General features: G+C 35.9%; 10 non-coding genes across 10 annotated transcripts; 7 read left to right on the top strand and 3 right to left on the bottom strand.

Annotated features, from left to right (window-relative positions):
• Positions 1–452: 452 nt before the first annotated feature.
• TRNAS-AGA (transfer RNA serine (anticodon AGA)) lies at positions 453–534 on the top strand. Its single transcript has one exon. It is a non-coding gene; the product is annotated as a tRNA-Ser (tRNA).
• Positions 535–1,844: 1,310 nt separating this feature from the next.
• Positions 1,845–1,926, top strand: TRNAS-AGA (transfer RNA serine (anticodon AGA)). Its single transcript has one exon. It is a non-coding gene; the product is annotated as a tRNA-Ser (tRNA).
• Positions 1,927–3,128: 1,202 nt separating this feature from the next.
• Positions 3,129–3,210, top strand: TRNAS-AGA (transfer RNA serine (anticodon AGA)). The gene has a single exon. It is a non-coding gene; the product is annotated as a tRNA-Ser (tRNA).
• A 1,164-nt stretch (positions 3,211–4,374) lies between these two features.
• On the top strand, positions 4,375–4,455 carry TRNAS-AGA (transfer RNA serine (anticodon AGA)). Its single transcript has one exon. It is a non-coding gene; the product is annotated as a tRNA-Ser (tRNA).
• Positions 4,456–4,872: 417 nt separating this feature from the next.
• TRNAS-AGA (transfer RNA serine (anticodon AGA)) lies at positions 4,873–4,954 on the top strand. The gene has a single exon. It is a non-coding gene; the product is annotated as a tRNA-Ser (tRNA).
• A 415-nt stretch (positions 4,955–5,369) lies between these two features.
• Positions 5,370–5,451, top strand: TRNAS-AGA (transfer RNA serine (anticodon AGA)). Its single transcript has one exon. It is a non-coding gene; the product is annotated as a tRNA-Ser (tRNA).
• A 420-nt stretch (positions 5,452–5,871) lies between these two features.
• On the top strand, positions 5,872–5,953 carry TRNAS-AGA (transfer RNA serine (anticodon AGA)). Its single transcript has one exon. It is a non-coding gene; the product is annotated as a tRNA-Ser (tRNA).
• A 739-nt stretch (positions 5,954–6,692) lies between these two features.
• Positions 6,693–6,774, bottom strand: TRNAS-AGA (transfer RNA serine (anticodon AGA)). Its single transcript has one exon. It is a non-coding gene; the product is annotated as a tRNA-Ser (tRNA).
• A 1,973-nt stretch (positions 6,775–8,747) lies between these two features.
• Positions 8,748–8,829, bottom strand: TRNAS-AGA (transfer RNA serine (anticodon AGA)). The gene has a single exon. It is a non-coding gene; the product is annotated as a tRNA-Ser (tRNA).
• A 1,820-nt stretch (positions 8,830–10,649) lies between these two features.
• TRNAS-AGA (transfer RNA serine (anticodon AGA)) lies at positions 10,650–10,731 on the bottom strand. Its single transcript has one exon. It is a non-coding gene; the product is annotated as a tRNA-Ser (tRNA).
• Between the last annotated feature and the right edge of the window lie 1,448 nt (positions 10,732–12,179).

The following is a 12,179-nucleotide window of genomic DNA, read 5'->3' as shown; positions in this document are numbered from 1 at the left end:
CTGCTACTCATTGTGTATCATGTGCTTTCACTTCCACAAATCTCCACTCATCTCCAGGCCTCCATCTCTTAGTTCTCATCCATTTCCCGTGGTGCTCACTGTTCTCCAGGAATGGTTAAAAATCTGTGTAAAGGATTTTGGAACTAAATTTAGATTATGAATGGATGTCGATGTGCATTAATGTGCTGTGCATATGCATAATTTTCTTTTAATTTGTTTGAATAATATATGTTAAAAAGTATTATTTCATCTTAAAAAATATCACATTTATTGCCTATAAGACTGTTATGTTATGGCAACATTTGTAATTTTTCTCAACTCCACCAGAAAGCAGTTTATGTAACAAAAAAAAAAAAAAACTTAAGTGATTTGTTTGGGATAATTCTTGCTCATGTTGGTCTTTTTTATGTTTTTAGCCAAGTAAGCTAGTTGAATACATTGAAGTTTCCTGTGCAGTGATGGCCGAGTGGTTAAAGCGTCTGACTAGAAATCAGATGGGATCTCTCCGCATAGGTTCGAATCCTACTCACTGCGAAATTGTGGGATGATATACTGTAGATGAAGCAATACGAAATTAGAGTGTTCTGGTGGTGCATTGGCTGAGAAAATGATGTTGAACTGTTACAAGTACAAAACTGTCAAAAATAATTGTTCGTTTATGATAAGCAACGAAATTTCATGAGTTTCTTACACAGAGGTAGGAGATGGCACACTGCCACTTAAGAAGCTAACTGAGGCTTTCATTTTGCATTATTATTTATTAGTTTGCTTACTTCAGAACTAGGAAAAACAAAGCCTAAGCTGAAGTTCTGCGTTTTATGGTAAATCTATATGTATACAGAGAGAGAGAGAAAGAGAGAGAGAGAGAGAGAGAGAGGAATTGTAAAGGTTTGATAATGGGATACAATACACACTGCTAACTCTGAATACTGTTGAATACCATAGGCGATAGGTTGCAGTCAGCAGTATAAAAACAAACTAATGTATTGCAATGTTGCATTTTGTTCACTCCAGATTCCAGCATAACCCATCTTTTTTTAAATATTTGTTTATAAGTACTCACAGAATCTCTCTCTCGCTTTCTCTCCAGCTGAATTTGCATCACAGTTTGTAATTTCATGTCATATCTTGCTTTTGTTTTTCTTAAATCTATTAGACAAGTCATCACTTTTGCTTCTAAGGCCACGTAAGATAAATCACCTATGACCTCACAGTTTATAATTTCATGCCATACCTTGCTTTTGTTTTTCTTAAATCTATTTGCTTCTAAGGCCACTTAAGATAAATCACCCATGTGAAATTCTGCTACTCATTGTTGTCATGTGCTTTCACTTCCACAAATCTCCACTCTTCTCCAGCCTCCCACCTCTTAGTTCTCATCCATGTAGGTCTGGGTCTTCCAATTCTTGTGGTGGCCACTGTTCTCTAGGAATGGTTAAATATTTATGTAAAGGACTTTGAAACCAAATTTAGATTATGAATGGAAGTAGATGTGCGCTAATATGCTGTGCATATGCTTAAGTTTATTTTTTGATTTTTTGAAAATGTACTGTGTGTTAAGAAATATTTTATCATTAAAAAAATCACATTTATTGCCTGTAGGCCTTTATGACTAAATATAGTGCTTTTTTGAATTTGTTTGAATAATTTATATTAATTATTATATTTTAATTTAATAAATTTCACGTTTATTGCCTGTAAGACTTTGTGACTAAAATATAGTGCTGTTGTGATGTAACATTTCTCGACCCCAGCAGAAAGAGTTTTGTGTAACATATTAAATATTAAAAGATTTGTTTAGGGATAATTCTTGCTTATTTTGGCTTTTATTATATTCATTCTGTGCATTGATGGTCGAGTGGTTAAGGCATCTGACTAGAAATCAGTTGGGATCTTCCCGCGTAGGTTCGAATCCTACTCACTGCGAAATTGTGGGGTGATTTTAGAGAAAGTGATATGGAAGTAGATTGTATTAACAGTGTTGGCTGAGAAAAGTAATGTGGAAATGTATCAAGGACGAAACTGTCAAAAATGATTTCTCATTCCTGGCAAGCAATGAAATTTCAAGAGGTTCTTGTACAGAGATAGAAGATGGCACAGTGCCACTTAAGAAGCTCACTGAGCCCTTAATTTTGGATTATTATTTAAAATATGCTTACTCCAGAGGTAGGAAAATGAGAGTTGGGAAAAACAACAAAGCCTAAGTAAATTTATATGTAGAGAGAGAGAGAGAGAGAGAGAGAGAGAGAAGAGAGAGAGAGAGAGAGAGAGAGAGAAGAATTATAAAGGTGTGGTAATGAGATACAATGGCACTGCCAACTCTATGAGTATGGTGAATGCCATCGGTAATGTACTACAGTATAAAAACCAGGTAATGCAATGCAATGTTGCATTTTGTTTACTCCAGAATCCAGCATAACCCTTTTTTTTAAATATTTGTTTACAAGTGCTTACAGAATCTCTCTCTCTCTCTCTCTCTCTCTCTCTCTCTCTCTCTCTCTCTCTCTCTCTCTCTCTCTCTCAGCTGAATTTGCCTCACAGTTTGTAATTTCATGTCATACCTTGCTTTTGTCTTTTCTTAAATCTGTTAGACAAGTCATCATCATGAAAGCTTCCAAGGCCATGTAACATAAATTATCTGTGTGAAACTCTACTGCTCATTGTATGTCATGTTCTTTCACTTCCACAAAGCTCCACTCATCTCCAGCCTCCCACCTCTTAGTTCTCATCAATGTAGGTCTGGGCCTTCCATTTCCTGAGGTACCCATTGTTCTCCAGGAATGGTTAAAAAGTCATGTATAGGATTTTGGAACCAAATGTAGTTTATGAATGGATGTAGTTATGTGTTAATAAGCTGTGCATATGCAATTTTTTTTTATTTGTTTGAATAAAGTAAATTAATTATTTTGTTTTAAAAAATGTCACATCTATTGCCTGTAAGACTTGGATTAAAATATAGTGCTGTTGTGATGTTATGGCAACGCCTGTAACTTTTCTCGACTATGGCAGAAAGCATTTTATGTATTGTAACATGTCCTAAATGATTTGTTTAGCATAATTCTTGCTTATTTTGGGCTTTTTTTATGTTTTTGCCAAGTAAGCTAGTTGAATGCTCGTAAGTTTACTGTGCAGTGATGGCCGAGTGGTTAAGGCGTCTGACTAGAAATCAGATGGGATCTTCCCGCGTAGGTTCGAATCCTACTCACTGCGAAATTGTTGGATGATTTTAGAGAAAGTGATATGAAACTAGATTGCACTGGTAGTGTTTACTGTTTGTTGGCTGAGAAAAATGATGCTGAAATGTATCAAGGACGGAACTGTCAAAAATAAATGCCCATTGCTGGCAAGCAACGAAATTTCATGAGGTTCTCACACAGAGATAGGAGATGGCACAGTGCCACTTAAGAAGCTCACTGACGCCTTAATTTTGGATTACTATTTAAAATATGCTTACTCCAGAGGTAGGAAAATGAGAGTCGGGAAAAATAAGAAGGCCCAATCTGAAGTTCTGTGTTGTATGCAGAGAGAGAGAGAGAGAGAGAGAGAGAGAGAGAGAGAGAGAGAGAGAGAGAGAGAAATTATATAGGTTTGGCAACAGGATTCAATGTGCACTACTAAGTCTGTGAGTACCGTTGAATGCCATAGGTAATGAGTTGCAGTCAGCAGTATAAAAACAAACTAATGTACTGCACTGTTTCATTTTGTTTACTCTAGATTCCAACATAACCCATCTTTTTTAAATATTTGCTTACAAGTGCTCACAGAATTTTTTTCTCTCTCTCTCTCTCTCCAGCTGAATTTGACTCTCAGTTTGTAATTTCATGCCGCCATACCTTGCTTATGTTTTTTTTTTAATCATCACTTCCAAGGCCACGTAACAAAAATCACCTATGTAAAATTCTGCTATTCAAATGTGCGTCATGTGCTTTCACTTTCACAAATCTCCACTCATCTCCAGCCTTCCACCTCTTAGCTTTCATTCATGTAGGTCTGCGTCTTCCATTTCCTGTGGTGCCCACTGTTCTCCAGGAATGGTTAAAAATTCCTTTAACGGATTTTGGAAACTAAACATAGATTATGAATGGATGTAGATATGAGTCAGTGTCCTGTGCATATGCATAAGTTTGTTTTTTTTTATTTGTTTGAATATTGTATATTAAGAAGTATTATTTTATCTTAAAAGATTTTATGTTTATTACCTGCAAGACTTTGATTAAAATATAGTGCTGTTGTGATGTAATGGAAATGCTTGTAACTTTTCTCGAGCCCAGCAGTATAAGTCTTAAGTAATTTGTTTGGGATAATTCTTTCTTATTTTGGTCTTTTATTATGTTTTTGCCAATTAAGCTAGTTGCATAGTAGGAAGTTTTCTGTGCAGTGATGGCCAGTGGTTAAGGCGTCTGACTAGAAATCAGATGGGATCTTCCACAGTGGGTTCGAATCCTACTCACTGCGAAATATTGAGAAAATTTTAGGTACACTGATGCCAAGGAATTGGCACTACTGAAAGCATGAAGAGCAATGCCTATTCAGTTCTTATTCATGTTCAGTCAAAGATGTTAATATCATTATTTCTTTAGAATATGAGTAGATATGAGTTAATGTGCTGTTCATATGCATAAGTTTTTTTTTTCCAGTTTGTTTGAATATTGTATATTAAGAAGTATTTTATCTTAAAAAATTTATGATTATTACCTGTAAGGCTTTGTGATTAAAATATAGTGCTGTTGTGATGTAATGGAAATGCTTGTAACTTTTCTCGAGCCCAGCAGTATAAGTCTTAGATGATTTGTTTGGGATAATTCTTGCTTATTTTGGTCTTTTATTATGTTTTTGCCAATCAAGCTAGATGCATAATAGGAAGTTTTCTGTGCAGTGATGGCCGAGTGGTTAAGGCGTCTGACTAGAAATCAGATGGGATCTTCCCGCGTAGGTTCGAATCCTACTCACTGCGAAATATTGAGAAAATTTTAGGTACACTGATGCCAAGGAATTATCACTACTGAAAGCATGAAGAGCAATGCCCATTGAGTTCTTATTCATGTTCAGTCAAAGATGTTAATATCATTATATCTTTAGAATATGAGTAGATAAGAGTTAATGTGCTGTGCATATGCATAAGTTTGTTTTTTTTTTAATTTGTTTGAATATTGTATATTAAGAAGTATTATTTTATCTCAAAAGAATTTATGTTTATTACCTGTAAGACTTTGATTAAAATATAGTGCTGTTGTGATGTAATGGAAATGCTTGTAACTTTTCTTGAGCCCAGCAGTACAAGTCTTAAATGATTTGTTTGGGATAATTCTTTCTTATTTTGGTCTTTTATTATGTTTTTGCCAATCAAGCTAGATGCATAATATTTCTGTGCAGTGATGGCCGAGTGGTTAAGGCGTCTGACTAGAAATCAGATGGGATCTTCCCGCGTAGGTTCGAATCCTACTCACTGCGAAATATTGAGAAAATTTTAGGTACACTGATGCCAAGGAATTGGCACTACTGAAAGCATGAAGAGCAATGCCCATTGAGTTCTTATTCATGTTCAGTCAAAGATGTTAATATCATTATATCTTTAGAATATGAGCAGATATGAGTTAATGTGCTGTGCATATGCATAAGTTTGTTTTTTATATTTGTTTGAATATTGTATATTAAGAAATATTCTTTTATCCTAAAAAAATTTATGATTATTACCTGTAAGGCTTTGTGATTAAAATATAGTGCTGTTGTGATGTAATGGAAATGCTTGTAACTTTTCTCGAGCCCAGCAGTACAAGTCTTAAATGATTTATTTGGGATAATTCTTGCTTATTTTGGTCTTTTATTATGTTTTTGCCAATCAAGCTAGTTGCATAATAGGAAGTTTTCTGTGCAGTGATGGCCGAGTGGTTAAGGCGTCTGACTAGAAATCAGATGGGATCTTCCCGCGTAGGTTCGAATCCTACTCACTGCGAAATATTGAGAAAATTTTAGGTACACTGATGCCAAGGAATTGGCACTACTGAAAGCATGAAGAGCAATGTCCATTAAGTTATTCGTATTCAATCAAAGATGTTAATATCATTATATCTTTAGAATCAGGACTGGACTATTATTGTACAGTGCTATCTGCAACCCATACTTTACATTCTCTCTCTCCCCCGTCTTCACCTCCAATGCTGAATAACAGAAAGGGCATCTGTGATAATTCACCAATCATGTTTTTCTTATGCTTTGGCTTCCCAAAATCTCCATTCATATCCAACCTCCCTTCTCAGAGTTGTTACCCAAGTACGTCTGGATCTTCCAACCATGTTCAGCAGGTTCAGTAATTATCTTCTAGCAGCATAATTTCCCACATTTGCTGCATGTCTTTAGCTCATACCTTGGTGTTTTCCCAGCTCTGTTGTCTTAAGTAAAGAAACCATAATTATTTTCCAGAACTGCAATGACTGAATTTGCTTGAATGAGTGATATTCAAATCTTTTACCATTCCATAGGAAACCAGTGGGCTCTGAGGCTTAACATTATTCTGGCACATCCCTATATCCAATCTTGCTGTAGGATCTTGTAGGGTTTGGTTTCTTGGTCAGGGATCACCTACTTTAAACAGTTTCCTTGAACAATTGCAATTAATGTCCTTCAACACCTAATTATAAGATTATCCAGTAACTATTCCAGGAAATTTTATTATTAAAACCTTTCTGAAAATTCGCAGTGAGTAGGATTCGAACCTACGCGGGAAGATCCCATCTGATTTCTAGTCAGACGCCTTAACCACTCGGCCATCACTGCATAGAAAACTTTCAAGTCTTAATGTGAATAGCGCTGGCCTGTAACTGTTTGCAATGAAAATATTCCCAGCAGACCTTGCTTGCAATGAGAGTGTTTCTGTAACCATATGGTTGGAAAGAAGATAGTATTCAACAGCTGTTTGCAATGAATAAGGCTATACAATACATTAGGTGGATGATTTGAAGGACTGGAGTAAGCACAACTTTCTATCTTCTTACAAAACTTCAGTTTTTATATTTCTTGCAGTTTTTGCATGTTAGTGATTATTTTTGGAATCCCTAAGTCATTAACTCCCTATATATACACACACAGCATAATTGTGTGTTTATATAAAAATGTGTCAGCAAATCAAAGGTTAAAATACTGCAGTAATAAATGAAGTAAGAAGTTAAAGAAAATAAAAAAAAATGAAATATTTAAGAAAGGAAATGTGTTAACATCGCTTAATTTTACAATGAAGGATGCATGCTCAGAGGGTTAGAAAATTTCAAATATTTCATGTATTGATGGGGAATAAAGATAATAAAAGTTCACTATTTATTTTCAACAAACACGTGGAATAGGACAATAAAAGTTAATTGGAATCCTAACAATGTTCTTTTACACAAAAATGATCCGTTGTAAAAAGAATATATATTTCTCTTATCGATTATCAACATATATCCTTTATCAAAGTAACTGTTTTTATTGAACAAGGAATACTAAATCGTCAATGCAATTACTTGTAACTCAAAAAAAAAAAAAAAATTCCAAGTGCGAAATGAGACATTAAATAGGGCTTGAACTGATTGGCAATGTTTTATGTAGCCGGTACTCCAAAGAGAGAGAAAGTGAGGAGGGCCGTTGTGAAGTTAGGTTTAAGTTGTTGTAGAAGCAGAGGAAATACTGAAGTAGCTAGTAAATATAGCAATCAGTCACAAAAGCTAATGTTATTTTATCAACGACATCGACAAGTTGGATCTTGCGAGGTGTCAGTAATTCATTTTTGTATGATCGAACATATAAGTACTATGATTCCTTTTTATACTAAAACTTGGAAGTTCGCTCATTTGCATTCTTTTGGCTAGCTAGCTTCTGTGTCTAGTGATCACAACATAATCGTTCAGTCATAGAAATGGCAAAGTTAGCCCACCAACCAGTCTCTGTGTACTTAAGGAGGTACTCACCATAGCTCTTCTTATTAGATCCTACATCGATTTTCACATTGAGTGAGATTCGGACCGACTTGGGATTATTCCATGTGATTTTTGTTGAAAATTGTCTCGTTTGGATAAGCACGGTAAATGGTGAACACTTTATTGCAATGAACATTTTTCCACGGAGGATGCAGGCACGTAAAGAAAAGATGGATGAATATCCTGAGGTAGAAAATGAAATGTTTTGGCTTATTGCAAAGGTAAGTGCCTTGGTCGTTGCGATGCTTGTATGTGTTTTTGTTCGGTGGGCAGTGGTTTACGAAATCTTAGGATTATCTGCATCTAAAAAGGAGAGCTGCAGTAACAACGATATTAAACAACTAAGTAATAATGCATAGCGACGAATGTAAATTATTTGGCTATTGGGCAAGAAGTGTGTTATGTTATGTACAGTATGACTTCAAGACATTACATATGATGGAGAGAGAGAGAGAGAGTTGGGGGGGGAGGGTTATCTAACGGGCTGAGGAAATGAGCAAGAATATTTCGTCCTTTTAATGAAAATGAAAGTACAGTATATATATGTTTCACATCGGTAGTAATCAAACTCTTGGCTTAGCCCTTCATTCTATCCCGCTGAAGCAAGGTAATTAAACAGCATACGTCAGTCATTGTTTTTAACGTTTATAACAGAAACGATGATGAACCTCGGGAGATGATCACCTTTGCGGTATTGACGTGATCCGCGATAACTGAGAAGTCTCCGGGGGTTTCACGCCTAGTTTAAGTTGTTGGCACTTTCTTCTTCACAATTTTCTTTATAAAACTTTCACTTTTCGCAGTGAGTAGGATTCGAACCTACGCGGGAAGATCCCATCTGATTTCTAGTCAGACGCCTTAACCACTCGGCCATCACTGCTCATGGGTAACATAAATATATATATATATATGCATATATAATGATTTATAAATAGGTAAAATGGTCACATTTTCATAAGCAAGATAAATGGTTTTGCATTAATACAGTATTCTCCCATTGAAGTGCAGGTGCTCGAATTCATGAAGGTGAATTGTGCAGACATCAAAAAGATATTTTCTCTTGCCTAATAACGGTGGCTTTTGCCCTGGTCAGTGGGATGCAAGTACTAAGGGCTTCTTGTTGCGATGGGGCAGAGATTGACGGAAATGCCGAGGGCTATTTCGAAATTTTGTTGGCCGAGAAATTACCGTTATAGTTGTATGGGCTACGATTATCGTTATTATGTTTCTTGTTATCAATGCTGCTGGTGTTATTCTTTGTAGGAGTTAACTTCTCTTTCGAGGTCAGTTGCTCTTAGAATAAAAAGATTCACTCTTAAAGGAAAAATTCTGAATCGCCTAAACTTGCCACTTTATACAACTATAATATTTCTATCATTGCTGTCATTTCGTTCCGCAAAAACTCTTAACGAGACTGTGTCCAGGCTATAAACGGTAAAACACGTGTTGTTTTTCTACCTTGCTTAAAGTGCAGAGTTTTCTCTAATTCAAGAGCGAAATCTATGAAGATTTGTATATTTTGCCAAAATTTCCACGTGCTGATAAGACCTAACTTTATTTGAATGCATTTGCCTTTGTTGCTTATCTTTCATAAATGTGGCATGATGAGTGTTCACTTATCATAATTAAGTTTACATATAGATTCAAGGCAGTGCGGAGGACAAAAGATTAACTGCAGCTAGAATGATAAAAACATCAACCACATATAAATCGAATATACATGAAGGTATTTTTTTAATTGACGACAGTATATCATTCTGGTCATTAAACCCGATAACTAAGAATGGAATAATGTTACTGACCTCCCTAGACATAGACTTCATATCTACATGAAAGATCACCTGAGTACCTCACGATCCGTAAGGCGTGTATGTAAATGCACACTCGTATGTGCACCAGAGAGAGAGAGAGAGAGAGAGAGAGAGAGAGAGAGAGAGAGAGAGGGGGGTGGGGGAGCATAAACATAAACATAAAATTATGTAAGAGTGTAACACTGAGATGACCTTGCAAGTTAGTCACCAAGATACATTGTTGTGATAAGCAAAAACAACACAATTCCCCGTAGGTGTTGGTGTAGGTGTTGGTGTACTAACGGATTATAAAGGGTGTTTGCAGCATCCCTTCATCCCCTGGCTGCTGCACCCGCTTTTAAGAGTGTTACTGTATGTCCATTCCGGTTTCTTTTCCTTTATCCTGCTGTCCAGCCGTTCTTAATTATTATTCGTAGTGCAACTGGGTTTTTCTCCCAGTTTTACCTATAGATCTTTTTACCTCATTTCTTCTCTGGACCTCTTTAGCTCGAACAGCTGAAAGTTTCCCAGTGTTTGACCTTATAACCTAAAATATCATTATTCATTTCAACAACGTAATCACTCTGTACTTTGTGTCGTGATGTTCGGTAACTATGACATTAAACGTAAATTTCTGGTCCGCAAACGTAAAGGGGTTAATGTTCTAATAAAATTATATTTGGCTTCGTTTTTCACTATATTTTTTGCGTGCATTGGACTTACGACCTATATTGTGCATAATCGAAGCCCTCATACAATTCCACAATAATTTTACTAGTGTAATTGTAAGCGTAACTACCTTTCGTACCTTGACTTCGGACGGGAGAACTCCACGGATAATTCTCGCCCATTATCATATGTTGGCACATTCCTAGGACCTCGTGAAGTCTATTTTAAAACTTTCACATTTCGCAGTGAGTAGGATTCGAACCTACGCGGGAAGATCCCATCTGATTTCTAGTCAGACGCCTTAACCACTCGGCCATCACTGCACATAATGTATCACAAAGTATATAATAATTAATGTAATTTGAGTTTGACAAGCTGTGACTTCATGAAGACTTTTTAGTGCACTCTCGAATGGAGATTCAGGTGTATAAAATCAGTAAGCGGGTTAACGCTGAGATCAAGGTGATCTTTAACTCCATAATGGTAACATTTACCTCAGGTCAGTGAATGACCTCTGCGTTGTGAAGCAAAACGGGAGAACCTTGACCCGAGGCCGCAGTCAAAGCAAATTTCGCTCCTCCAAAAATCTTGCGACTGCGTGACCCCTTTTAAATGGTTGCTTGAACTGTTTCTTTGTGGTTCTTTTTCTGATCAAGAGCAAGTTTCGCATTTTTATTTCCTGTTATCGCAGACAAGCAATTATCAAGTGATTTTGTTATAATTTCATTTCTCTATGGAAAATTTTCAGGATAAGATTGATAAAGAATTTTAGTTTCTTATGCAGGTTAAGTCTGTTTGATATCTAAATGATCTTCACCCTGCCCCATGTTTGATATGTCTTTTTATTTTTCAATAAATAACCAGCCGAGCGATCGTGTGTTGGATGTCATTGTTCTTGAATATTTAGGACAAGCTTGATCATCTTCCCTGTGTCTTGTGATATTTAATCCCTCTCTAGGTATGTGATGCATTCTGTCAAGCAAGTTCTGGAAATCTTGTGGTGTTTTGCTGATTAGAATAGCATCATGTGCATATTCTCCACTCAACCGCAAACTTTCTCTTCCATCTCTGATAACTTTTTTCTTTATAAAATCTGTGAGAAGGGGAAACGACAAAGGTGAAATAACATCGATTTGTAGCACACTGCTATTTACTGAAAAGTCACTTGAAAAGCTCCATCAGCATTAAATTTGCATCTACTTTTTTCGTGGATAATTTCACTTAGGTTTGTATAAAGCCTTTTACATTTTCTGTCTTTGGACGTTTAAATACTTTTTTAAAATAAAAAGCCACAGAAAGTTAGTTTGTTATATATCATACATTGCCTAGCAATAAGTTTTAATACAAATTTGTGTGGCATTCAGCATTAGAAGGGCCTCTCGCCACAAAAAAATTTTGAGTTATAAGCCATCAAGTTTTGGAAATTCAACCTGCTTTAATTTCTTTATTTTTCAAGATATAAAGTTGAATTTTGTATAAATTGAAGAGTTTGCGATCAGGAATAGAATAGTATGCATAAAAAATATGGCTCGAACCCCACCCTCTTCTTTGGGAAAAAAGGAGGATTATTTTAAAAATGATCAATCAAAAAACGCCTTTTTCAAAAGTTGGGGCGAGAGGCCCTTCAAATGCTGAACGCCTGATATGATCTTTGCAACTCCAACATTTTATAAATCAGCTTGTTCATCTCTAAGCATTTCATCAACTTCTTTCTCCAGTTCAGTAAAATTCATGTTTTCATTATGACATGGAAATGCAATGACTGTAGTTG

This window comes from Macrobrachium rosenbergii, chromosome 13 (assembly GCF_040412425.1).
Source record: "Macrobrachium rosenbergii isolate ZJJX-2024 chromosome 13, ASM4041242v1, whole genome shotgun sequence".
In the NCBI taxonomy this organism is placed as follows: Eukaryota; Metazoa; Arthropoda; class Malacostraca; order Decapoda; family Palaemonidae; genus Macrobrachium; species Macrobrachium rosenbergii.
This window is presented reverse-complemented; position numbering and strand designations above follow the sequence as displayed.